At 53.1% G+C, this 23,003-nt stretch overlaps 2 non-coding genes across 2 annotated transcripts; one reads left to right on the forward strand and one right to left on the reverse strand.

Moving 5' to 3' along the window:
- Positions 1–7,402: 7,402 nt before the first annotated feature.
- On the reverse strand, positions 7,403–7,529 carry LOC136321333 (U6atac minor spliceosomal RNA). The gene has a single exon (XR_010728596.1). It is a non-coding gene; the product is annotated as a U6atac minor spliceosomal RNA (small nuclear RNA).
- A 3,534-nt stretch (positions 7,530–11,063) lies between these two features.
- Positions 11,064–11,170, forward strand: LOC136321595 (U6 spliceosomal RNA). Its single transcript, XR_010728742.1, has one exon. It is a non-coding gene; the product is annotated as a U6 spliceosomal RNA (small nuclear RNA).
- Positions 11,171–23,003: the final 11,833 nt, after the last annotated feature.

The raw sequence follows: 23,003 nt of genomic DNA on the forward strand, positions 1-23,003 counted from the left end.
CAAGTTACCTTCCCTTTATGTGCCTTCCCCCCCCCCTCGCATACAAACTAAGAACATTGCGCAGACGCTTTCTATGGTATAGAAAGAGTCCAGACACCACATCTTTGTTGGGCCTGGGGAACTGCTCCTCTGGAGTTCTACTGAGGGTCAGGAAATGTCATCAGTGTTTTCCAGCCGAGGAGTCTGAATCTCATCTCCCCACCAACCTCCATTGCCACTGCTTTTTGTGTAAAGTTGGTTCCTGGGAGGGAGCTGGTGCTCCCAGAGCCACAGCCCTGGTATCCACCTCACGCAGGCAGCATGGGCCCAAACCTTTCCAGCTTCCTTCCCTAGCTGCCCCCACGGGCTTAGGAGGAAGGAGAGACACAGAAAGATGATTATCTAAGTATCCCACAGCTTGATGAGAGCCCCACCCCCTCCTTAGGGAGCTGGTCTGAGTCTCAGCAGATGTGCAGAATGCCACAATAGCAATGACCTTCCCATGTACCCACTGCTCAGCAGTTCAGATTACTTTCACAGGATTTTAAAGTTCACCACGACCCAGTCTCTCTTATCCTTCTGTACCAACTTTATAATCCCTTTCGTAGGCTGCTAGGAATCCATCAACAGGTGTCACTGTGACAAACAAGAAAAAGAAAATCAGATTGCTTTGTAATGCCTGTTAGAATGAAACTATAATGACCCACTTTACATTTGTCAATGCAGAGGGTCTCCTACACAGCATGGAACCTCTTCCAGCCAATTAAGGGGATGAGGCTGGGACTATTAATTTATTTGAGGAGGGGAAATTGGAGTACCTTGTTCCACCACCCGCATTTCTTGTCTCCCCAGCCAGCCAGGAAGCCACTGAGGGCAGGTCTTACCCTTCGTATTTCCTGCAGAACCTGGCATGATATCTGGCTGTGGGTGAAGTGCATAGAAATAGCTGTGGCTGTATATGAAATGAGACCTTCTCTGAGCCCTGGAGGAGAAGACATGGATGGGCAGAGAGGGAACAAGATGACGAGGACCTGAACCTTGATGGTGGCAGTAGCCCGAGTTTCCTCCACAGAGATCACTAGATCCCCAGGAAACCAGACCAAATGTAGGTTCTGAATTTTGGAATTCTGATTTTCAGCAAACAACAATTTCCAAACCTAGGAGCTTTAATATAGCCTACAGCTCTGCTACCCCAGGACAACCCCAGGGCAAATCTGAGCTCTGCTAGTTTGTAGCTGTGGGATTTGGGGCAGATCACCTCTTGCCTCTGAGCCTTGGGTATCTGCAAAATGGGGGTGATGATCCCTCCCAAGATAGAAGTTATAAAGATGAAAATTAAAGGGAGAAATGAGTGTAAAAGTGCTTCATGGGTGACTTACTTGGCATAGATATCAGAAGCTTTATTGTCACTCCTCATCATAATCATTTTGCCCAACTACTTCAGAGGACAGGGCAATGGCTCAGTTAAAGGGCTTCAGATCTCGGGTCCCCGCATCAGACTTATCCGGGAAGTGTCTTATGTGCAGAGTCCTGGTCTCTGTCACAGACCTGTTGGATCCAAGTCTCTGGGGGAAGAGAGGATCTTGAAGACTTCATTTTCACAAAGCCCCATGGGCAGCTTCAATGCCAACTGTAACGGACCACTACGTCAGAGGCCAAATGCCAAGAAGGTTTCCTATAGGAAGCAACATCTCAGCTGAGTCCTGAAGGTACCCAGGTGGTACCCAGGCCATGATGAGGGCAGAGTGACAGAAGCAGAGGAACAGATGATACAGGCAGTGGGGAGTACAAAGTACAGTCCTTATTCTCACTGTGGTGGGGGGATTAAGACAGTGGGGGTGGTGACAGGGTGATGAAGTCACCACCCAAGTCCTAGTGAGAGCATGGGGAGAATCGCCACCTTTGCCAGAGTCACAGGTGAGAGAGGTCAACAAGGGCCTCAGAGGGGAGATTTGATCTCCTTCAAGATGGGTAGGATTCTAGGGGTTGAAATTGGGGTGAGAACATCCCTCCACTTCCAGGAGGCCAAGCCAGGGCTGGTCCTCAGACCCTCACTCTACAAGCTTGTTCCTCCTCCTACCCCGCTCTGCTCCTGAGTCTACCCAGGCAGGCGGGAGACCTTTGGTCCTGCCGCTGAAAGCTGTGTGACCTGGGCAAGTTCCAACTCCTCCTGGGCCTCGATTTCATCCAGGATTCCTCCCTTAGTTCCTAAGCTTCAGCTTCAAACCCATAGTTTACTACCCAACCCCATATTCCTGGGGACGTGCTGCCACCCAGTGGCCATTGGAAGAAACACCCCTGGGCACCAGAACTGCAGGAGAGGGACACCCCTACCCCCCCCCCCCCAACCCCACCACCTTTCCACTTCTGTCATTGTCACCACCCCGCCCAGCTCAGGGCTGGCTGGAGATACCACGAGTTGTAGGCGATGGATGAGGCTGGATATACACATGCCTGCCCTTTAGCTCGGCTGTAGCCCCAGAACAAGGCCTGGCTTGCTGCTGGCTTTTCAGCCCCTGTCAAGGTTAATACACCAGGGGTCAGCAGGTGGAATTTGGCTCTAATCATCAGCATAGATATCTAGAGCATGAGTTTAAAAGTCAAACAGCCTGACCAGGCGGTGGCGCACTGGATAGAGCGTCGGACTGGGATGCGGAAGACCCAGGTTCGAGACCCCGAGCTCACCAGCTTGAGCGCGGGCTCATCTGGTTTGAGCAAAAGAGCAAAAGCCCACCAGCTTGAACCCAAGGTCGCTGGCTCCAGCAAAGGGTTACTCGGTCTGCTGAAGGCCCGCGGTCAGGGCACATATGAGAAAGCAATCAATGAACAGCTAAGGTGTCGCAACAAAAAACTGATGATTGATGCTTCTCATCTCTCTCCATTCCTGTCTGTCTGTCCCTGTCTACCCCTCTCTCTGACTCACTCTCTGTCTCTGTAAAAAATAAATTAATTAATAAAAAAAAAAGTCAAACAGATAGTAATGCTAGCAGCCAACACTTATTGGGCCCCGTGTCAAGGTGCCTTCATTCATTGTCTCCGTGAACCTCAGCCTTTAGAGGTGGGGCTAGTCATTCATGCATTAATTCATTCGATAAATAGTGTCGAGCACCTACTATGTCCAGGCTATGAGGACATCAGAGAACAAGAAAAACAAGATCTGGCCCTGAGATGAATGGGAGAGGCAGACAACGAACCTAGGTAATACCTCCCACTTCAGAACATCAGATGAGGCCCCAAATCTAAAGGGGAGCCCAATGGAAAGGGGCACAATTGTGGACTCATGGGGAGCTGGTGGTGGGCTGGACTCAGTGGCAGTTGTGTGCCCATAAAAATATCATCTGACCTCTCTGAGCCCTGGTCTTTCAGGGTAAAATGACTATTATAAGAAATCTAATGTTCGTTTTCGATTTAAGTCAGACCATAACATCGGCCTGCTCAAACCTCTCCAAGGTCTTTCCATCACATGCAGAATAAACCCAGGATCCTTACCTAGAGATCTGGGCCTGGCGGCTCCTCCAGCACACAGCCCGCCCTTCCTCCCTGTGCACATTCTGTTCCATGCCTCTTTGCTGTTCCTGGAGCATGCTGGAATGTTTGCACTGCAGGGCCTTCACTCTTGCAGCTTTCCCTCCCTGCCATGTTCTTCCTCCATGTCTGCTCACTCTCTCACTTTATCCTCACCTCCACTCACGTGTTACCTCCTCAGGGAAGCCCTCCATGAGCACTGAGCTCAAGTACAGCTCTGGATCATCTCTGTCGGAATACGTGTTCGTTCCCACGAGCTCAGAGTTTGGGATTATGCATTTGTTTGCTTGTTAACCAGCTTCTTGTCTGTCTCCCCACCAGACTGCAAGTTCCCCCAGGGCAGGATCCTGTTTGGGTCACACCACTATCATCACCAAGACAGCATAGTACCGGGCATACAGGAATAGACAATGCACTCCTATGAACGAATGAATAGCTAACTGTTGCTGAGAGCAGGAGCCTGGAGTCTAGGCAGTGGTCAGCGAGGCCTCCCATCAGAATCAGGACCCCAGACTCTGCCTAGCACTGAGGAGCCTCTGGAGACTAGCAGAGGGGGACCAGAGCAGTCAGACCTGTGCGTAGGCTGAAGCCACCAGGCAGGTTGAGGTGAGGGGCATTGTCCCTCGCCCAGTCTGAAGCAGGGTGGGAGAGTAGGGACAGCCATTGTGTGACAGGGTAGCTGGGCTTGGGAGGCAGAAGGGAGCCCTGGCTGGGTGGGCCAGCCATGGAGACAATAGGTCTGTGGGGCCAGATTCCCTAGGGACAGGGAAGCTTCCCCCACTAGCTAGGGCAGCAGTGGCTGATGGGGGAATTGGAGTAGCTCAGAGGCATCTGTGTCCTACCAGAAGCCCACTCCCAACTTTGACAGAGCCAAGAACCCATTGCCCTTGGGGTACAAGGCAGCTCTCCTCTCTCTTCTCAACTGCCTCCCAGGCTACCTCTGACCAGGGGTGGAATGCGGGCTTCCGTGGGGCCCCAAGTCCCCCCAACCACCCCCAGAGTAGCTCTATTCCTGGTTTTACTTGGCATGTAATGGGCTGACCCCTGACCTCCCCTCCCCCTAGCCTAGTGCTCTGCCCCCTGGGTTAGGTCAGTGATGAAAGCTGGTGGGAGCCTGGGGGATGGAGGAAGAGGGACAGTGCTTGATTGTTCCCGCTCTGTCTGCGAAGTGGCCGGCTCTTTGCTCTCATTCTTTCTCTCCCTTTTCTGCTCTTAGTCTCACTCTCTGCCATTCTCCCTCCTTCTCTTTGTCCATGTCAGGGATTCTCCAACTCAAGTGGAACATTAATGATTGGGCAGGTGCCAGGGACCCCCAGAGATCAGGAGTCAAACAAGGGGCTGGGAAGCCTGACAGGACCCCCCATTGGAAAGAGCCTAGGACCAGAGCCAGAAGACCCCGGGCACCTCTGGCCCTGTTTGAGCCTCCACCCAGTGTGGAATGGAACCTTGGGAGCCGAGAGCTGAGCCAGCCCCACGGAAATTACACGTGACACAGATGTGACTGTCTTCTCCCTCCTTTTCCTCTGATCTGCCACACCCCTGCCTCCCACATCCGTGTGTGTCACTCTCTGTTTTGTCCCATTGGTCCGGCTGTCCGTCTTGGACCAGTAACTACCACACTGGCCTGCTGACTAGAGCTTCATGTTAAGCGCTGATATTTGGTAGGGCAATGCCCTCCCTCATTCTTCTTCAGGAGCCTCAACTAGTCTTGGAGCTCTGTTCTCCCTTTTTGTTTTGAGAGTCATCTTACAATCAGCTCCACCAAGAGCCTGTGGGGAGTGGATCAGGACCGAATTGAATCTAGGCATTCATTTTGGAAGAGCTGACACCTTTATGATACTGAATCTCCCTGTGCAAGCAAATGGCTGTCTCTCTGCATTGACTTAGTCTCTTTTTCTTCAAATGTACAAAATTAGAAGAGGCTACTGTAGCTCTTTTACTCAGCACCAAGCCTTCCAGTGACCCAGTAGCCACTCAGTTTTCAGCCATCACCCTGCCCCTTCCTCCATCCCAGCATTCATTATTTTGAAGCAGATTTTTGGGATCTTCTTTAATGTCTGCTGATAATGCTTCTTGTCTTACCTTTTTGTCTTTAAATAATTATAGAATGACAGAAAGTTGCAACAACAGTACAGAGGGGTCCCCTGTACCCTTCATGGTGGCATCTCACATCACCATAGTGCTTTGCTAAAACCAGGGAATTGACACTGGCACTGTCTGCAGACCTGGTTCAGACTTCCCTTTTACATGCATTCGTGTGTGTGTGTGTGTGTGTGTGTGTGTGTGTGTGTGCGTGCACGCACTCCATGAAATGTCATCACCTGTGCTGATTCTGCGCTCACCACAGTCATGGTACAGGACTGTCCCACCACCACAAAGACCCCTCGTGCCACTCACAGACAGTGACACCCATTTCCCTTTTCTCTCTCCTCTGCAACCCTCCAGCCCCCAATCGCTCTCCATCGCTAGAGCTTTGTCACTTTGAGAACATAACATTAACGAACCACACAGCACGTAACCTTTGGAGACAGGCTTTTTTTTTTGCTCACACCATCTTCTCACGTTCCATCCAGGTCGTCACGTGTATCAGTAGTTCCTTTTCATTGTTGGAACGGTTTTCGGTGGTCTGGATGTGCTCATTTTTTTTTAACCATTCACTCACTGAAGGGCATCTGGATTGTTTCCGATTTTTTGACCGTTACAAATAAAGCTGCCATGCACCACCGTGTGCCTATTTTGGGGTGACTAGGAGTTGTTGTTTCTCATAGTCTCATGCTGGGTCATATAGCAACAGTATGTTTTGTTTTGTTTTTAAGAAACTGCCAAGCTACATTCCAGAGTGGCTGTACCTCAGTAACATTTTATGCTCTTCTCTGCAAATATTGTTAGATTTAATTTTTGTTAGAAGGTGTTTTAAAATTATACTTTGTTGCCTGACCTGTGGTGGCGCAGTGGATAAAGCATCGACCTGGAAATGCTGAGGTCACCGGTTCGAAACCCTGGGCTTGCCTGGTCAAGGCACATATGGGAATTGATGCTTCCTGCTCCTCCCCCTTCTCTCTCTCTGTCTCTCTCTCCTCTCTCTCCCTCTCTGTCTCTCTCTCCTCTCTAAAAATGAATAAATAAAATAAAATTAAATTTAAAAAAATTATACTTTGTTGCTCTGATGTTTATAAATGCAGTTTTTATTGAGATGATAATTTACACACCATACAATTCATCATGTTAACGTGTACAATTCAGGTGTTTTTAGCATATTCACAAGGTTGTACAACCATCAACACATTCTAATTCCAAAACATTCTCATCACACTGGAAAGACCCTTCACCCATTAGCAGTCACTCCCCATGCCCTTCTCTCGGGCTGGACCGTTAAGTTGCTTTCTGTCTCTAAGGATTTGCCTATTCTAGATATTTCCTTTAAAGGGAATCATACATTATGTGGCCTTTTGTCTCTGATTTCTATAGTGTAATATATTCAAGGTTCATTCTCATGTTGTGGCTGCAATTACTTTTTGATACTGATTTGATATGGGAATATCCTATATCTCTCTTTGCTAAATTTTCCAGTTTCAATAACTTGCCTGTAGATTATTTGGGGTTTTCTATGTAGACAGTTGTATCATCTGCAAATAACACCAGTTTTGCTTCTTCTTATCCAATACTTATACCTTGTTGTTGTTTTTCATGTCTTACTGCCCCAGCTTGGATCCTGGGTACAATGTCCAAGAGACAGGAGGAGAGCAAACTCATCTTGACCCTAATTTTTCTTTTTATGTGTCTGTGCGCACTGCACATCACACCCCTGTGCATCGGTGCACAGACGTCTCCCGCAATGAAGTCTAGCACCCATGTGTGTAGCACACTCATTAATCACCCTGTCCACTGCAGTAGGGGTTAAAAACGATGGTTAGATGCCACGAAGCAGGTGGCAATGCCTTAAACCCATGTCTATTACCAGGCACCAGAGCCTCTTCCATCCTTATCAAGGGGAGTGAGTACTAACCTCTCTTCTCATACAAATCTTGTCCCTAATTTTTTTTAAGCAAGAGAGAGAGACAGGCAGGGAGATGAGAAGCATCATCTAGTAGTTGCATCACTTTAGTTGTTAATTGATTCTTCTCCGTGGCCTTGGGTTCAAGCCAGCAACCATGGGATCATTTCGATGATCCTACACTCAAGCTGGTGATCATGCACTCAAACCAGCAACCTCAGGGTTTTGAACCTGGGACCTTAGCCTCCCAGGTCAATGCTCTATTGACTGTGCCACCACCAGTCAGGCTGTTGTCCCTGATTTTAAAGAATGTGTCTGTTGTCCTTTTAAGAACTCTGTGTGTACTGGGTTTTGTAGATAATCTTTATCAGTTTAAGGAAATTTCTTTCTAGTCCTAGTTTGCTAAAACATTTTTTGCTATAAATAGATGTTGAAATTTATTGCCAGTGCCAAGATGATTGATCATGTGATTTCTCTCCCTTAACTTATTAACATGGTAAATGGCAGTAATAGATTTTCGACTGTAAAAATACATTTCTAGGATAAATCCAATTCTGTCATGATGTCTATATCCTTTTTGTTCATTGCTGCATTTGTTTTGTTAATATTTGGGGTGGGGGTTCTTGCATGATGTCTCTGAATACTTGTGAAGAGAAAGGGCCATCTCGCCTACAGCGTTGCTCTGAGTGTCCGTCTCTGTCTCTCAGGCCCTCTCTCACCCTCCCCTACACACTGCGAGAGAGGTGCTCCTGTGGGTGGCAGAGGCTGGGAGGCACCACCAGGTCCCCGGGGCAGCTGCAGAGGACAGGAGCTAGAGAACTGGCAGAGCTGTGACATGGCTTCTGGGCTCCTCACTGAAGAGCGGGACTTAACAGAAATCTTCCCTCCCTCCTCCTTCTGGGGATGGGGGTAGCCCTCCAAAGGAAGTGGCTAGAGAGGGGCCAGGGTCAGGGGTTAATGAGCCCATTGTGCTAGGGCTGACTGATGGCCCAGCTTGTCAGTGGTTGTGGGGAAGCACCCACAGCCCGAGGGAGAGCCACCCCCCATCCAGTCAGCTATGGGGGGGGGCCTGCTGGCCTTTGATAATGGCTGGGGGCCACCGTCCCTGCTGTGGGGATGCCAGGCCAGCCTCTGTGGTGGGGTCTGGCTTGCTGAGGCCCAGAGTGCAGCCCCCCACCTCTTCTGCTCCACACCCACCCTATTCCCGAACACAGGTGGCTACAGTGAGGGTTCTGACAGATCTCAGGCACCCACCTCAGCCTGTCCCACACCAGCTGTGCCCCTCTTGTGGATCTGACCAAGCCAAACCCGCCCACACTTTGGACGGGGAAATGGTGTGACTTGGTCTCCCCTCCTCAGGAACAGGAGCAGGGTACAGCCAGGTGCTGGACTTCCTGCTCAAATGTGTCCCAGTGGGGGCAGCTTGATGCTAAGGGAATCAGAAGCAGTCCTCCCTTCAGGGACTCTCAGGCTGGAGGAGAGACATGCGGACAGAAAGTATAACTGAGTATGGTAAACCCAATAAGCACCGAGTACTGTGGATGTCAGAAGAGGCACCCCTACACCAGCCAGGAGGTCAGGGAGGCTTCCAGAGAGAAGTGACGCTGGGGCTGATTCTAAAAGAGTGAGTAGAAGTTAGACCAAAGCAGGTGGAGGCAGCAAGGAAAGGCATTCCAGAAGAGGGAACAGCATAAGTAAAGGTACAGAGTAAAACCAGAGTGGTATGTGTGAGCCACAACAGTTCAGTGATGAAAAATGAGGCAAGTGGGTTGGCAGGGCCAGGTTTTCCAGGGCCTCATATAGATCTGTAACTGGCAGTTTATCACTCAGGGGAGGAAGGCACTGAGAGCCAGGTTCTAATCCTGCCTCCGTCCACCATGCATTCATTTTTCAATGATATGTAAGCAAGTCACTTCCTCTCCCACAAACAGGCCCTGCACTGGGCCGCCTGGTCCCAGCTCCCACATGGAAAAGACGGGCTAGTTGAGCACAGACATACCTCCACCTGAGGTTCTCTGCCACCTAATGTCACCAGGGTGGGGCAGGGCAGGATGTGCTCAGGCTGTTCTGAGTCCCAGAGTGTTGAAAATGACATGGGGGACAAAAGCTTGAAAGAGATGCTTTAGGGTGAACAACAGGAGGCCCACTTCCGACAGCAGCAGCTTCCTGAAGGGCATGGCCAAGCCGCATCAGCCCTGAAGGGCCTGACAGGGGCTGGGGGCTGCCTGTTACGGGAAAGCAACCCCCTCCTGTTGGGTTTCCTGGGTTTTATAGTCAAATGAATTCCTGATTCAAGTTCTTACCTCAAGTGAAAATATATCAATACACTGCAAGATCTTCAATGTCCGCATAAGAATTTCCAGAGAAATGAGGCTCTTAAATACAGGATACTCTCCATGCATTCACTTCAAATAACTTTGACATTAGAAGGTATTTTTTGTAGAAATTTGGAAATAGCATAAAATACAGAGCAGTAGAAATTCCAAAATCACTCCAAGTCCCACCACCCAGATATTACTAAGGTGAGCATTTTTGTGTTTTCAGGGTTTTTTTTCCCTATAACTTTTAAATGAAGTGGACTGCCCAGCATGTAGGTAGGTTTTGCTTTTTATTAAAGTTAGATATATGCATATATCTCTCTGTGCCCTGTTGTTTTTTACTTAAGATTCTACCAAAAACATTTCCTATGTCATTAAAACGCTTCATATGCATCCTTCTTAGTGGCTGTGCCACAAGTCTGTCCTGGGAACGTGCTGTGCTCTGTTTGCCCGACTCCTTACTGCTGAGCAACGAGGTGGTGGCCGACTGTTCACTGTTCAACACGTTGCAACTGACATCTTCCTGCACAACTATTTATTTATACTTAGTCTGCTGTCACAAAGTGTCACGCACAGATGTGGCCTCCCTTTGTACCAAGTCACTATAGGAGCAACCGAGACTGGAGATCGTCCAGGGGTCTTTGATAAGCAGCCACCTCTCAGTGCCCAGAAGTGTCCTGTGGTTATGCAGTGGCTCTGTATCCTCCCTTGAAAATAGGCTGCAGATCTCTAGCCCAGACCTCTCTCCTGGACTCCAGACCTCCCGGCATCTCCATCCAGACGTCCTGACAGCCCCTCACACTCAGAGTGCCCTTCCTCCCCAAGCCTGCCTGTTCTGCAGTGTCCCTTGCTCAGGAAATAGAATGACCTTGCACCTTGTCACCAGGCCAAAAACCTAGGGTCATCTTTGACATCTACCTTCCCCTGTGCCTGCCCCCCAACAATTGGCCCATCGCTCTGGACACCAAGCAAAGCCTCTACATGTACCTCCCTTCAATGTCACGACAATCCCACGAGGCAGGTGCTGTGACCTTTGTTTTACAAACTGAGGCCCAACTCCCCTCAGCTGGAGTTCCCCACTGCTGCAGAACACTGTTAGCATTGGTTGAAACCACTTATCAAGTCCCTACTGTATGCCAGGCACTGAATTGGGTGCCGGGAAAACTGTAATAAACCAGACTGGCAGAGACCCAGCCCATATGATCTTTCTAGAACACAAATTTGATCCCTTTAAAATCCAGTGACCAGTGCTCGCTTTGGCAGCACATATACTAAAATTGGAATGATACAGAGAAGATTAGCATGGCCCCTGCGCAAGGATGACACCCAAATTCGTGAAGGGTTCCATATTAAAAAAAAAAAAAAATCCAGTGACCACCCCACTGCCAGCAGGATCCAGTATACATACCTTGTCAGCTCCCCCCAGGTCCTCAGCACCCCCTCACTGCCTCTGCAGGCCACACTGTTTCTCCCCTCCTCCCACCCCATCCCCGACCTTCCCTGGCCGCTCAGTTCCAGCACAGGGCTGGTGGGGCCTCTCCACCGCCATTTACCTTCTACCCAGCCTCCCGCCAACACCAGCTCCTTGTCTATTCTCTCTCTCAATTTCCTTGTCTAGTGAACTTTTACTTGTCTTTGGAGGCGATATTCACAGTCACCTCCTTCAGAAAACCCAACCTCCTGGCTGGCAAGTTGCTCCTGGGGCCACCACCTTGCCGCACACTGGCTCTTTACAGAGCTGTCTCTCCTCCTGGACTGTGGCTCCTTGAGGGCAGGCCCAGGGTCCTATTCAACACTGAATAAATCTCCCTTCCTTGTCCTTCCGGCCCCCTACCCCCAGCCCATTCATCACCAAGGCAATGATTCTACCTTTCCTCCCCTCCGCCCTAAGGCCCAGCCCCAGCACGGGGGTCACAGGTGAGTGCCCATTGCCAGAGCTGTGCAGATGCTCACGAGCAGTCGATTACCCTTTCACATTTCTGCAAGTGTGGGGACAGCGTGAGATGGAGGAATCGGTGAACGTTTGGAGCACCTGAGCACAGCCTCCTCGGGGCTCCCTGGCTTCTGTGATTCCAGACAAGGGGCTGGTGCTGCTGAGAGTGGCCTGGGTCCCTGCCCCAGGACCCGGGCTCTCAAGGTATGGGTGGACAATGGCTCTGGGAAGAAATGACCACAGCTAGAGTCAATTACGTGAACCCCAAGCCTGCCGTGCAGGGCTGCTGTAAGGGGATGGGGGAGGGGACAGTGGCCAGAGAGTCTTCCCAGACATTTCAGTATCTCATTGGCTTCCTAACACTCCCATCTCAGACACATTGTTTTAATTTTCAGACAATACCAGTACATTTGGTCTGGACTTTCGCTGGAGATTCAGACCCATTTCGTTTCCCACAGGTCTGGGCATATTCTGAGGGCTCTTTTCTGGAGAGGTCTGGGGGCCCAGCCGCAGCACCTGCTCACAGAGCCACTGGGACAGATGGACACTTGCCACTGGGACAGATGGACACTTACCCTAAGCCTCAGTCTCCACCTCCATAAAAGGGGCCTCACTCCTGCCTCAGAGGCTGCTGTGTGGATCAGGCGAGATGGTGGGCGGGAAGGTGTCTGTCTGGCCTCAGTGCAGGGAGGTGGCTTGGGGTGGGGGCTAGGAGGCAAGGAGGGTCCTCCTTTTCCCTGAGGACAGAGGTATGCCACAGGATGTCTTGTTGAGCCCCAGCCACCCTACTGTGTCCCGAAGGAAGTCAGGGACTGCCGAGAACAGACGCTTTCAAAATGGCCGCCGCGGCTACAAGGTCCCTTCTGCTCAGAGGGCGCCTGGGGAGAGAGAGGGCGCCACGGCCAGGCCACGGTCACTCCTCACAGCCCAGGGGTGCAGTGTGGGGTGGGAGGCACAGGGAGGAGGGAGTTGGGGGGGTAGGTGGGGGGCCAGGGAAGAGCCAGAGAGAGAGGGGCAGGGAGAAGAACAAAAGATCCCTTTGTGGAGTGAGCAGGGGGAAGAGGGAGCGCATTACCCAATGCCCAGAAGCCATGTTGGTAACAAGAGAACCATTCTCTGCCTCGCTTGGAAAACAACTTGGAGCAGAGAGAGACAGGGAGAGATTTAACCCCATGGGCGCGGGGCGCAGGAGCCCCAGGCCACTGTGGGAGGTGGAGAAGGAGTGAGGGCGAGCTCAGGGCCTTCTGGCCTGGAGCTGGGTGACTTCACGTCTCCTTGGCTGGCCTGCATTGATGGGAAAAGAGTCCCAACATGGCTGCCTGGCCAAGTCCCGGCAGCCTATGGAACCAGGGGCTGGAGCCACGGCTTCTACTGGCTGGGCCTGGTCAGGTGTGTGGTTCCAGCTTGCTCCAAGGTCTGGGGCCTGGCCCATCCACCCTCCAGGGGGCCTCCCTGAATCCTCCCAGCTCTCGCTTCCGGTCCTCGGGTCCTGGTTCTGGGCCACCCAGCCTCCACTTGCCTCTTTTTGCTGACAGGGAGTGTATTTTCTCTTGAGAAAGTCCTTTCCATGTTTATACAGTTTTATCTGCTAAAAAGTTTTTCCTCAAATTTAATTAAATCTCTTTTGTCCCACCCAGCTTCCTCCCCTTCCTCCACCTTCTACCCACCAGCCCTGGTTCTCAGACTCCTAGAGACCACATCTGACACTAAGGCAAATGATACTAAAGGAAGCCACTGTACTCTGGGCACTTCACATGTAGTCCCTTAATGACCTCTGCTACCTCGGGCCAGCCTGGCGCAAGTGAACTTCTGTCCCTATGCTGACACTACTTGTTCAAAAGAGCACTAACACAGGGCCACTTGTGGGAGGCACGCCATGAGCAGAAGGTAGTAGGTTGCTCTCTTTTGTGGAAAAAAGAGGTCCTTCCACTCTCCCTCCCTCCTTCCTTCCTCCCTTCTGCAAATATGGGCTGAGCACTGGCTACATGCCAGCCCGGCCCAGCTCTGTGGCTACAGCAGTGGACAAAACAGAGCACCCCTGCCCTCAGGGAGCGGATGTTCTTGTCAGGGACATGGACGAGTTAAATAGACAAACTAAAGCAGGTGGCCACAAGCTCTACAATGACAAAGCAGGGTTAAAGGGAGAGAGTAGCAGTGTTACTTTAGAAACAGTGGTCAGGAAAGGCTCCTGGTGAGGGCGTGACATTTAGCAAAGATCTGAATAAAGAGAAGAAGACTATCTGGGGCAAGAATGTTCTAGAGCCTGACCAGGCGGTGGCGCAGTGGATGGAGCGTCGGCCTGGGATGCGGAAGACCCAGGTTCGAGACCCCAAGGTCGCCACCTTAAGTGAGGGCTCATCTGATTTGAGCAAGAGCTCACCAGCTTGAGCCTGGGGTCGCTGGCTCGAGCAAGGGGTTGCTCGGTCTGCTGAAGGCCCGTGGTCAAGGCATGTATGAGGAGGCAATCAATGAACAATTAAGGTGTTGCAAAGCGCAACGAAAAACTGATGGTTGATGCTTCTCATCTCTCCGTTCCTCCCTGTCTATCCCTCTCTCTGACTCTCTCTCTCTTATCTCTGTAAAAAAAAAAAAAAGAAAAGAATGTTCTAGAGTGTGAGAGCAGCATGTGCAAAGGCCTTGAGAGGGAATGTGCTGGGGAGCTAGGTGACAGCTGGGAGGCGAGAGTGGCTGCAGCAGAGTGAGTGTGGGGAGTGAATGGAAAGGGGTCGGTCACGTGAGAACACTGGAGGAGCCTTGGGGTGAGGGGCCCTGGAGGAGCTTGGAGCAGGGGATGGTGTGGTATGAGTCCCAGTTCAATATGGACTCTGGCTGCTGTTGTGGGGGGGCAGGGGTGGACTGCAGGAGGTCAAGGGGGAGAGCCGGAGCCTTTCTGAGGACTTTACCCACAACCCTTCAAACACTGCCCCTCCCCTAGTTGTCCACACTCCAGTTGCACTGTCCAGTCCTCCTCTGAGTGAGCATGACCTGCACCCTTTCTGTGTGCTAAGAATGAGGCCCTGGCCCTGACCAGTTGGCTCAGTGGTAGAGCGTCGGCCTGGCGTGCAGAAGTCCCGGGTTTGATTCCTGGCCAGGGCACACAGAATAGGCGCTCATCTGCTTCTCCACCCCTCCCCCTCTCCTTCCTCTCTGTCTCTCTCTTCCCCTCCTGCAGCCAAGGCTCCATTGGAGCAAAGATGGCCCGGGCGCTGGGGATGGCTCCTTGGCCTCTGCCTCTGGTCGCAGCAGAGCGACGCCCCGGAGGGGCAGAGCATCGCCCCCTGGTGGGCAGAGTGTCACCCCCTGGTGGGCGTGCTGGGTGGATCCCGGTCGGGCGCATGCGGGAGTCTGTCTGTCTCTCCCTGTTTCTAGCTTCAGAAAAATACAAAAAAAAAAAAAAAAAAGAAAAGAAAAGAAAAAGAATGAGGCCCTGTTCCTTTAGGACAAGCAGGATTCTCACAAGAGCAAGGTCACCACCAGGGCTGTTCGTTAACAGTGAGGTTCCTACACCCTGGCTGAAGAATGAAGCCCCTTCTTCAGGCAGTTTTTAAAGCTTCACAAAGGGCTCTCAGGACATTCCCATCCTCGAACCCCAGCCCCACCCTGCTGTGACATTGCAAATGGCCCAGAAAAGCAGGGGTTCAGTGGCCGGTTTCCACCTCTGACAGGTCCCTGGCCTCCCAGCCTCAGTCTCCACACGCACCTTGAAGGTTCAGTGGCTGTGTGAAAAGAAGGCAGCTCATTCTTCAGGGGCAGAAATGGAGGCTCCGGGAGGTAGGAAGGGCAGCGCCTGCCACGCCCTAGAGCCCCGGCTTTCCTGTCCCTCTGTGTGTTTCTGACGTCCCCGTGGGACCTCCGCTCAGCCGGGGCCAGGGGCCTGGAGCAGTGGAGTGGTGCAGGACAGACGCTATAGAGGTGTGCTGGTGTCAGGGAGCTTCTGATGGCAGAGTGGTCAGTGGGTGGGAGAGTGAGGCCGCATGGCCCAGAGGGACACCGGCAAGACAGGCTTAGGAGTTCCAACTGAACAGAAAGGAATGTGCACGTAGTAGGCCCCTGCCCTGGACCAGGACCTTGGGGCAAGTGAGAGAGACCCTTGTGTTCCTATCTGCCCCCCACTGACTTACTGTGGGCCCTTAGGCAGCCCCTGCCTCTGGGGCCTCCACACCCTCATCTGTCAAATGGGCCCTCATCCCTTCTAGCTCCACAGGATGGTAGTGAGGATCGGCAAGGTGAGAGGTGTGCAGGCACCGGGGTGGGTGTGAAGCCTGCAGGAAGACTGTTATGGGCAATGGTTAATCTGTTGTTACTGGTTCTCATGCTGAGTTCCAGGCCTGCCCACCCTTTACAACATGATCCAACACGGTGGATTTGTGCAACAGGCAGTGCTGCAAAACAAGAGAGAGAGAGAACAAAAGCAGGAGAGAGGGAAAGAGGTGCAGAAAAGTGGGGTGAGGAATGGCCACCGTGGAGGGCAGGAGAGGCTTCTTGGAGGAAGCAGTTGTAGTGTTTGTATTATGGGGATGAGTAGGGTATGCATAAGCCAACAGGTGCAGGAGGGCTTGTAGGCAGGACCAGCACAAGGAAGGGCACCGAGGAGGGAACCAGCTCGGAGAGGAGGAAAGATGACGTCAGCCCCTTGGCTGGGGAGGTGGCAGAGGAGATTGGAAAGCCCTAGCTCCTCCTAGGCCAGAGCCCCAAGTCCCACCTCTATGTCTCAGCCTCAGGCTTTAAGCTCCTGGTGTCCACCTCTAGCCTCTGCTCAGCCTCTGCCTGGAGCACCCTCCCTGTGTCTTTGCTGGCTGATTCGGTCTAAGCTAGGCCCCACAGCCCCTCTAGGAAGCCCTCTTTGAACCACAGACCAGTTGAGAATCCTTACCTTGGGAGCAGTTCATTCTGTCCCAAGAGGAGGCACTATTATTACGCCCATTTTACAAAGGAGAAACCAAGTCTCAGAGAAATGTCATCACTGTCCAGTTGCACAGCTGGTGCATGGCTGAGTACAGAGAGGCCTGGCTTGTTTGAGCTCTTTCATAACCTCCCAACTCACCTGTGCCAATGTCTGTCTCCTTAGATCCAGCTCTGGGATGTCGCTGAGCCTGTTACTATCACCCCCACTTTGCAGAGGAGGAAGCTGTAGCCCAGAGAAGGCTGGGACTCACCTGTCACCACCCAGTCAGGAGGGGCCCGGGAGCAGCTGCCCCAACTCCTCCTGGTCTGAGAAGGTGCAAACAAGACTGGGACATGAATGAGTGAAGCGACAGAGGCCAGGCCTGAGACCCAGTGACCCGAGCACTAGAAGGCAGCCCCAGAAGGCAGGGAAGATAATCAGTGGCAATGAGGAGCCCAGCATGACGAGGCCTGGGGGCGTCAGGGGCTGGCTGGCTGGTGGGTGACAAGGCAGCAGACTTGAAATGATGGTGGGAGGAGTAGGAGGGAGGGGAACTGGCCACAGAGCTGAGAAGGGACAGCTGGAGTGGTCAGTGGGGCACTGGGAGGACTGGGGTCCCGAGGTTTCAGGGCACCCAGCGGCTGCCCCTTAATATTGTGCTGACAGTGGGGTCAGGCGGCAGTCAGAGGGGTTGGGCCCCAGTGGAAAGTGCACTGGGGACAGCGCAGGTCATGCGGGAAGTCACCCAGTGTGGGCGCTATGCCCTAGTCCACGTCACACGCTCATTGGGTGAGCACAGGACGGAAGCCTCGAGGCCCTTCCACGAGACAGTTGTCGGGCAGGGGAGTCACATGGAGGGCGGGCAGCCAGGCCACAGTGTCTTCCGGTGGCCCCGCCTCCACCCCACCCCTCAGGATCCTGCCACAGCTCTTGGAAAACAACTGAGGAAATCAAGTGGAAACACAAATCCGCCAGCCAGTCCCTCCCGCTCCCTCGGGCCAGGTCCCCCACCCCAGGGTACCTTGGAGGGGGCTCAGCCTCAGAGGCTGCCAGCCCAGCATGGTTGGCCTTGGCAAGGCCCAGTAGGCATGAGTGTGGGTCCCGGACTCCCAGCAGCTGGGCCTGTCACCCCATCCAGTCCCACAGAGCCAGCCCTTCCCCAAGAGGACCTGGGGCGCCAGAGCTTGAGTCCGTCCCACCTTCCCTTTCTTCCCCAGCAACCTCTAAACGCTGGGGTCCTGGGCTAGGGAAATTCCAGACCTGGATCTGCCAAAGATGAGCTGCTCACCTTCCCCTCTGTGGGCCTCAGCTTCCTCATCTGTAAAATGGGCGCTGCAGGCCCGCCCATTTCCACCACACAGGGCTGGTAAAGACAAGGAACTAGGAAAGTCAGCACTATGTCCAGCTGGGAAGTATTGGGCCCACAGATGGTCACTTTGCTTTTTATTAATACAAAGCAAAGAGGAGTTGCCTCTCAGGTTGGGGGAGGCAGCTCCATTAGAGGGACAAGAATGGCAGTAAGGGGTCCCTAAGATCACTCACCTCAGACCCATCTGGGCCCCTTCCCCAGACTTCCCAGCCCCGGCCACCCCAAATACTTCCCAGCCCCTCTGCCAACCCCACGGAGAGGCTGTTCCCCCTCCTGAAACACTGTTCTTTAGCAGAATTCCTCCCCAGTCTTCAAGACCCAGCTCACCGACCTCCTCCTGACTCGGGAGAGATGAGCGGCACCCGCTGACAGGTACGTCCCGCAGCATGTCTGTCAGGTGTGTGCCACTCTCCACGGCAGTGTCGCCAGTCAGTGTGTGGGCTCCGTGTGGGCAGGGCCCGTGTCTCAGTCGTCCCGGAGTCCCCGCCCCACACTCAGTGCTGGGTCTGACAAAGAGCAGAGCTCAACCAGGTGCTGGAACAGAGGTGCGTGCAGACGGACCGCGATTGTGCGGCTACATGTGAGTGTGAGCGCTGGAAGAGCTGGCTTGGGAGATGACCCACAGCGATGTGGGCAGGGTCACAGTTTCCGGTGGTGCTCCTGCACACTCTGCTCAAGGCCTCGTCCTCCCTCAAACCCAAGACCCCATCTTTCCTGGGCCTACTCAGTCTGAGGGAGCACCTCGCTCCTTGCCAACAGGCTCAAGGGCGGCTAAGTCCCTGCCAGGTAGCAGCTGAGACATGGCAGTGGAATTTCAGGAGTGCTGCTGGGGAGATGGCCACAATGAAAGGGGAGGGGACACAGCTAGTTAGAAAATGACAAAATCAACCAGACTTCAGACTAGAGGGGACTAGAATCCCACGGAGGGGACAGCGGATGTGAGCAACGCTTTAATGGAAAAACTGTCAAGGCCAATGATGATTAGCCATGGGGGGATGAAGGGGCAGATGAGTCAAAAATGACTCCGAGGTTTCACGCCTGGGTCGAGTAAGAACAGTGGGACCATTGATGGGGCAGAGAAGCGGGTGGAGGCTGCTTTGGGGGCAGGATGGTGACTCGGGTTTGGAACATAGACTCACAGCATTTTCGGCTGCAAGCAACCTCAGAGATCATCTAGGTCACACGTGAGGAAAGGGAGGCTCCGTGAGGAGCAGCCACTTGGCCGGGAGGCCAGGTGGGTCGGTGTCAGGGCTGAGATGGGCATCCTGGCCAGGGTCAGTCCCTCACCTAAAACAAGGTGTGAGGCCTGTACGGGGCTGGGCTCTGGGGCTCCATAGGTAAATCAGACCCAATCCCCAACCTCAGGGCTTCATTGTCCTGTGGGAGAGACACACATTGGCCATAATTATAACCTGATCAAGGGGCTCACAAGGCATGGTGGGGATTCAGAGAACCAAGCATACCTTGGGGAGACAGGGGGAGTAAGTGAAGAAGAAGAATATCCCGATTATCAAGTGCCAAGTACATTTTATGTAATCCTTGCAACCATCCTACAAGCCACGGACTATCATTGTCCCCATTTTACAGATGGGGTCAAGAAAGGCTAAGCGTATTTCCCAGGGCCTCACAGGTCTGATGATGCCCAAATTGTGCTCTTAACCCCCTCTTCTTGGAAGAGATGTGCTGGAACTGGGGCCCAGTGGATGACCAGGAGTTTTCTAAGTGACAGTGAGGGAAGGGGTGGCACCAGGCAGAGAGACTGGCATGCATCAAGGCCCAGAAGTCCACCATTGGCAGGGTTTGAGGCACTGGTGGTCTGTAGTCCAGGGCTTCCCACTTGGCTTTCCCTAACCCCCACCCTGTCCCAGGACCCCTCACTTCACAGGACACCACCTGCTCTGCCCCTTACTGGAGATCTGATGGGCTTTCAGGCAGATGAGTGAGACGTGGGGGAGGCGCGGCGGCCTGTCTCCCACCTCAGGGAACTGTTGCACAGGCTCCCCCACGCCTTCCCAGCCCAATCCTGTCACCACCCTTGTCTTCTCCACTGTGTCATCTTATCTCAGGAGTGACCCTGCAAAGGGACTTGGCCCAGAGGAGTGAGAGATTGGCCTGAGTCCCCCAGCCCTTGAGCTGCTGAGCCCACAGGGCTTGAGGCCTCAGACCACAGCAGAGCCCCTGAGCCTGACCAGAGCACAGCGTGGGTCCTCCAGGCTACCCCTGAGCCTGAACAGAGCACAGCGTGGGTCCCCCAGGCTACCCCTGAGCCTGAACAGAGCACAGCGTGGGTCCTCCAGGCTACCCCTGAGCCTGAACAGAGCACAGCGTGGGTCCCCCAAGCTACCCCTGAGCCTGAACAGAGCACAGCGTGGGTCCCCCAGGCTACTTCTCCACCCCTGGGCTTCCACTTCCAGGTCACCCTGGGAGTGAGTAAGGACAGAGGAGGGTCGAGCACTGGAAACTACACCTTGTAACCCACAGTGCAGGAGTCAGCTCAGACCAGTTCATGAGAGCCAATTGTTAAGTTCTCTAGAATTTTCCAAGTCTGTTGATGTCACCTTGGAAACTTGAAATTGGCCCTGGTAGGAGTTTTTACATTGTGAAAATTGACAATCCATCTCCCTATGGCCTCCCCCGCCCCCAACAGAGCTGGTGTGCATTTACCAGCACACCACTGTCCTCTCTCCTGGCTCCCCTGGAGGCTTCTGGGTCCAAGTCTTGGGCTCTTGAGGGAGTTGCTCTTGCTAAAAATCCAATAGCATCTCTCCTGCTTGCGGAGCTTAAAGCCCAGACCTTTCCCCTGGGCTCTTCAGCCCCGGCCTCAGCCTCTGTTCCAGCTGCACCTTGACCTGCTCCCTTCATGCCCGCCCCGCCCCACCAGCCACACAGAAATAGATGAAACCTGTTGAATAGGCCCTTGCTTCCAGGCAGTCACACCTTGCTCATGCTGTTCCCTTCTCCTGGGATGCCCTCCCCTCAGTCTACAAGGTGTGAGGCCTGTACTGGGCTGGGCTCTGGGGCTCCACAGGCAAATCCTCTCCTCACTGTAAGGTTTATTCATAATTAGTGCCCAATAAATGTTCTTTGAACAGAAGGAGGTTAGATTGAGGCCCTGCAACCACAACTGAACCGGGCTCTTGGCCAAGGTGGGGGCCCCAAGGAAGCCTGAATCCATTCCCCAACTCAGGACAGAAACATGCGAAAACCTTCTTGCCATCCCCAGCCTGCCTATAGTCTCTGAGAGAGTGGGGTGTTCGTGGAGGACAGGCTGGTGGCTGCCCTCAGAGATGGCAAAGCAGGGAAAAGCAGGGACCGACTCCAACCACCCAGGTTACTTGGAAACTAATCCCTTCATTCCCTGTTCAGCCTTTGAACTCCTCTTCATCCTTCAAAGCCCAACCCAGATGCCACCTCTGACAACAGGCCTGGCCCAGATAATAAATAGCTCTCCATAACCCCCTTACCCCTCTGCCTTGCACATGCTCTGGTGGTCACACCCATGGTATCGGGTAGGGCATATCTGTCTGTGCGTCCATTGCCCCCAAGACCTCAGCCAGCGAGGCAGGGCAAGCCCTTGTTTAAGGCTGAGTCCTCGGCATGGCGCTCCACAGGCTAGGAAAGTGCTTGTTAAATTGCCTTCCATTGACTCCATTGTTGTCTTGGGCAAGTCATCCCCTCTCCCTAGGCCTCAGTTTCCCTCACTGTATAAAGTAGGCTTGAACTAGGTAATCTCCAAGGACCTTCTACCTTCACATTCTAAGATTCTGTGGATATATACCCCCCACTCCTCCATCAGTCTCTAACCTTCAAGCCTCCTTCCCTAATCTCCCAGCCTTCAAGTGAGCAACACCCCTTCTTCAGCTGCCTTCACTACCAACCCCTTCCCCCTCCAAACACACGACAGACCACACCACTCATGCGTCAGACCCCCAAACTCCATTTCTCTGGGTGTTCTTTTCTTTCGGACAATAGATTCCTCTGAGAGGGCAGAGGAATCTGCCTATCCACCCCTGGCCATGCCCACACCGTTAGTGCCCATCGGAGGGCTGGGATGGAGCGGCTGGGGCTTACCAGACCCTTGGAGAGTCTCAGAGTCTTTGTTCAGACAGGCCTGGAGTTGCCTGCCCATCACAGTGGGGGCTCCCCCTCCAGCCCCCAGGGCAAACAGCCACATCCAGGTCTCTGCCTGTTTTAGTTCAACCCTCAAAAGGGTGTGTCTGTGTGGGAGTATGCAGGGGGCAGACAGCTGCCCCTTCCTCCAAGTTACGCACAGAGGATGCAAGTGACAGTAGGGCCACTTCCTCCCTCAACCTCCGCCTTCTCCTCCATCTCCTGAGCACACCCATCTCCCAAGCACACACACACAGGAGGCCACACATGGCACACTCAGACAGATGCATGAGTGTGCACACAGGCACAGGGAGGGCCCTGGAACCCCGTATCGGTCACCCTGTGCTAACATTTGGAGCATAGGAAGGTGTCAGTCATGCCATCAGGAATGTTGGCTGCAGGGGGACCATGTGGGATTGTTAGAAGGGGCTCTGAATCCCTTGTCAGTCCTGGAATCCAAATACTAAAGTCTGTCTTCCACCCTAAGGCACAATCATGCAGAAAAGAAGCAACTCCGGCCTCCTCCCCTGGCCCTACTTCTCTGTCTAAGTCCCCTGAGCCCCTCATGACTCTCATGGGATGACCTCCTGCAACTCAGCCTCAGCGTCCCACCATCTCTCACACACCCATGGAACCAAGTCAGGGCCCAGGGATGGAAAGAACAGGCTAACCACAGGACAGAGGAGAATCCAGTGTGGGCCTGTCCATCCCAGAAGGCTCCAGGGGGCAGGTGGCTCTGTGGTGATGCAGATACAATGGTTTAGAACCCAGACTCTGATGTCTCCTCTCCTGGAAGCTGGATGGTCTTTAGCTAAATCCTAACCTCTCTCCATCTCAGTTTACGCATTTGTAGAACAGTGGCAATGGCGCCCACCTTATAACACTGTGAT

Source organism: Saccopteryx bilineata, chromosome 1 (assembly GCF_036850765.1).
Source record: "Saccopteryx bilineata isolate mSacBil1 chromosome 1, mSacBil1_pri_phased_curated, whole genome shotgun sequence".
In the NCBI taxonomy this organism is placed as follows: domain Eukaryota; kingdom Metazoa; phylum Chordata; class Mammalia; order Chiroptera; family Emballonuridae; genus Saccopteryx; species Saccopteryx bilineata.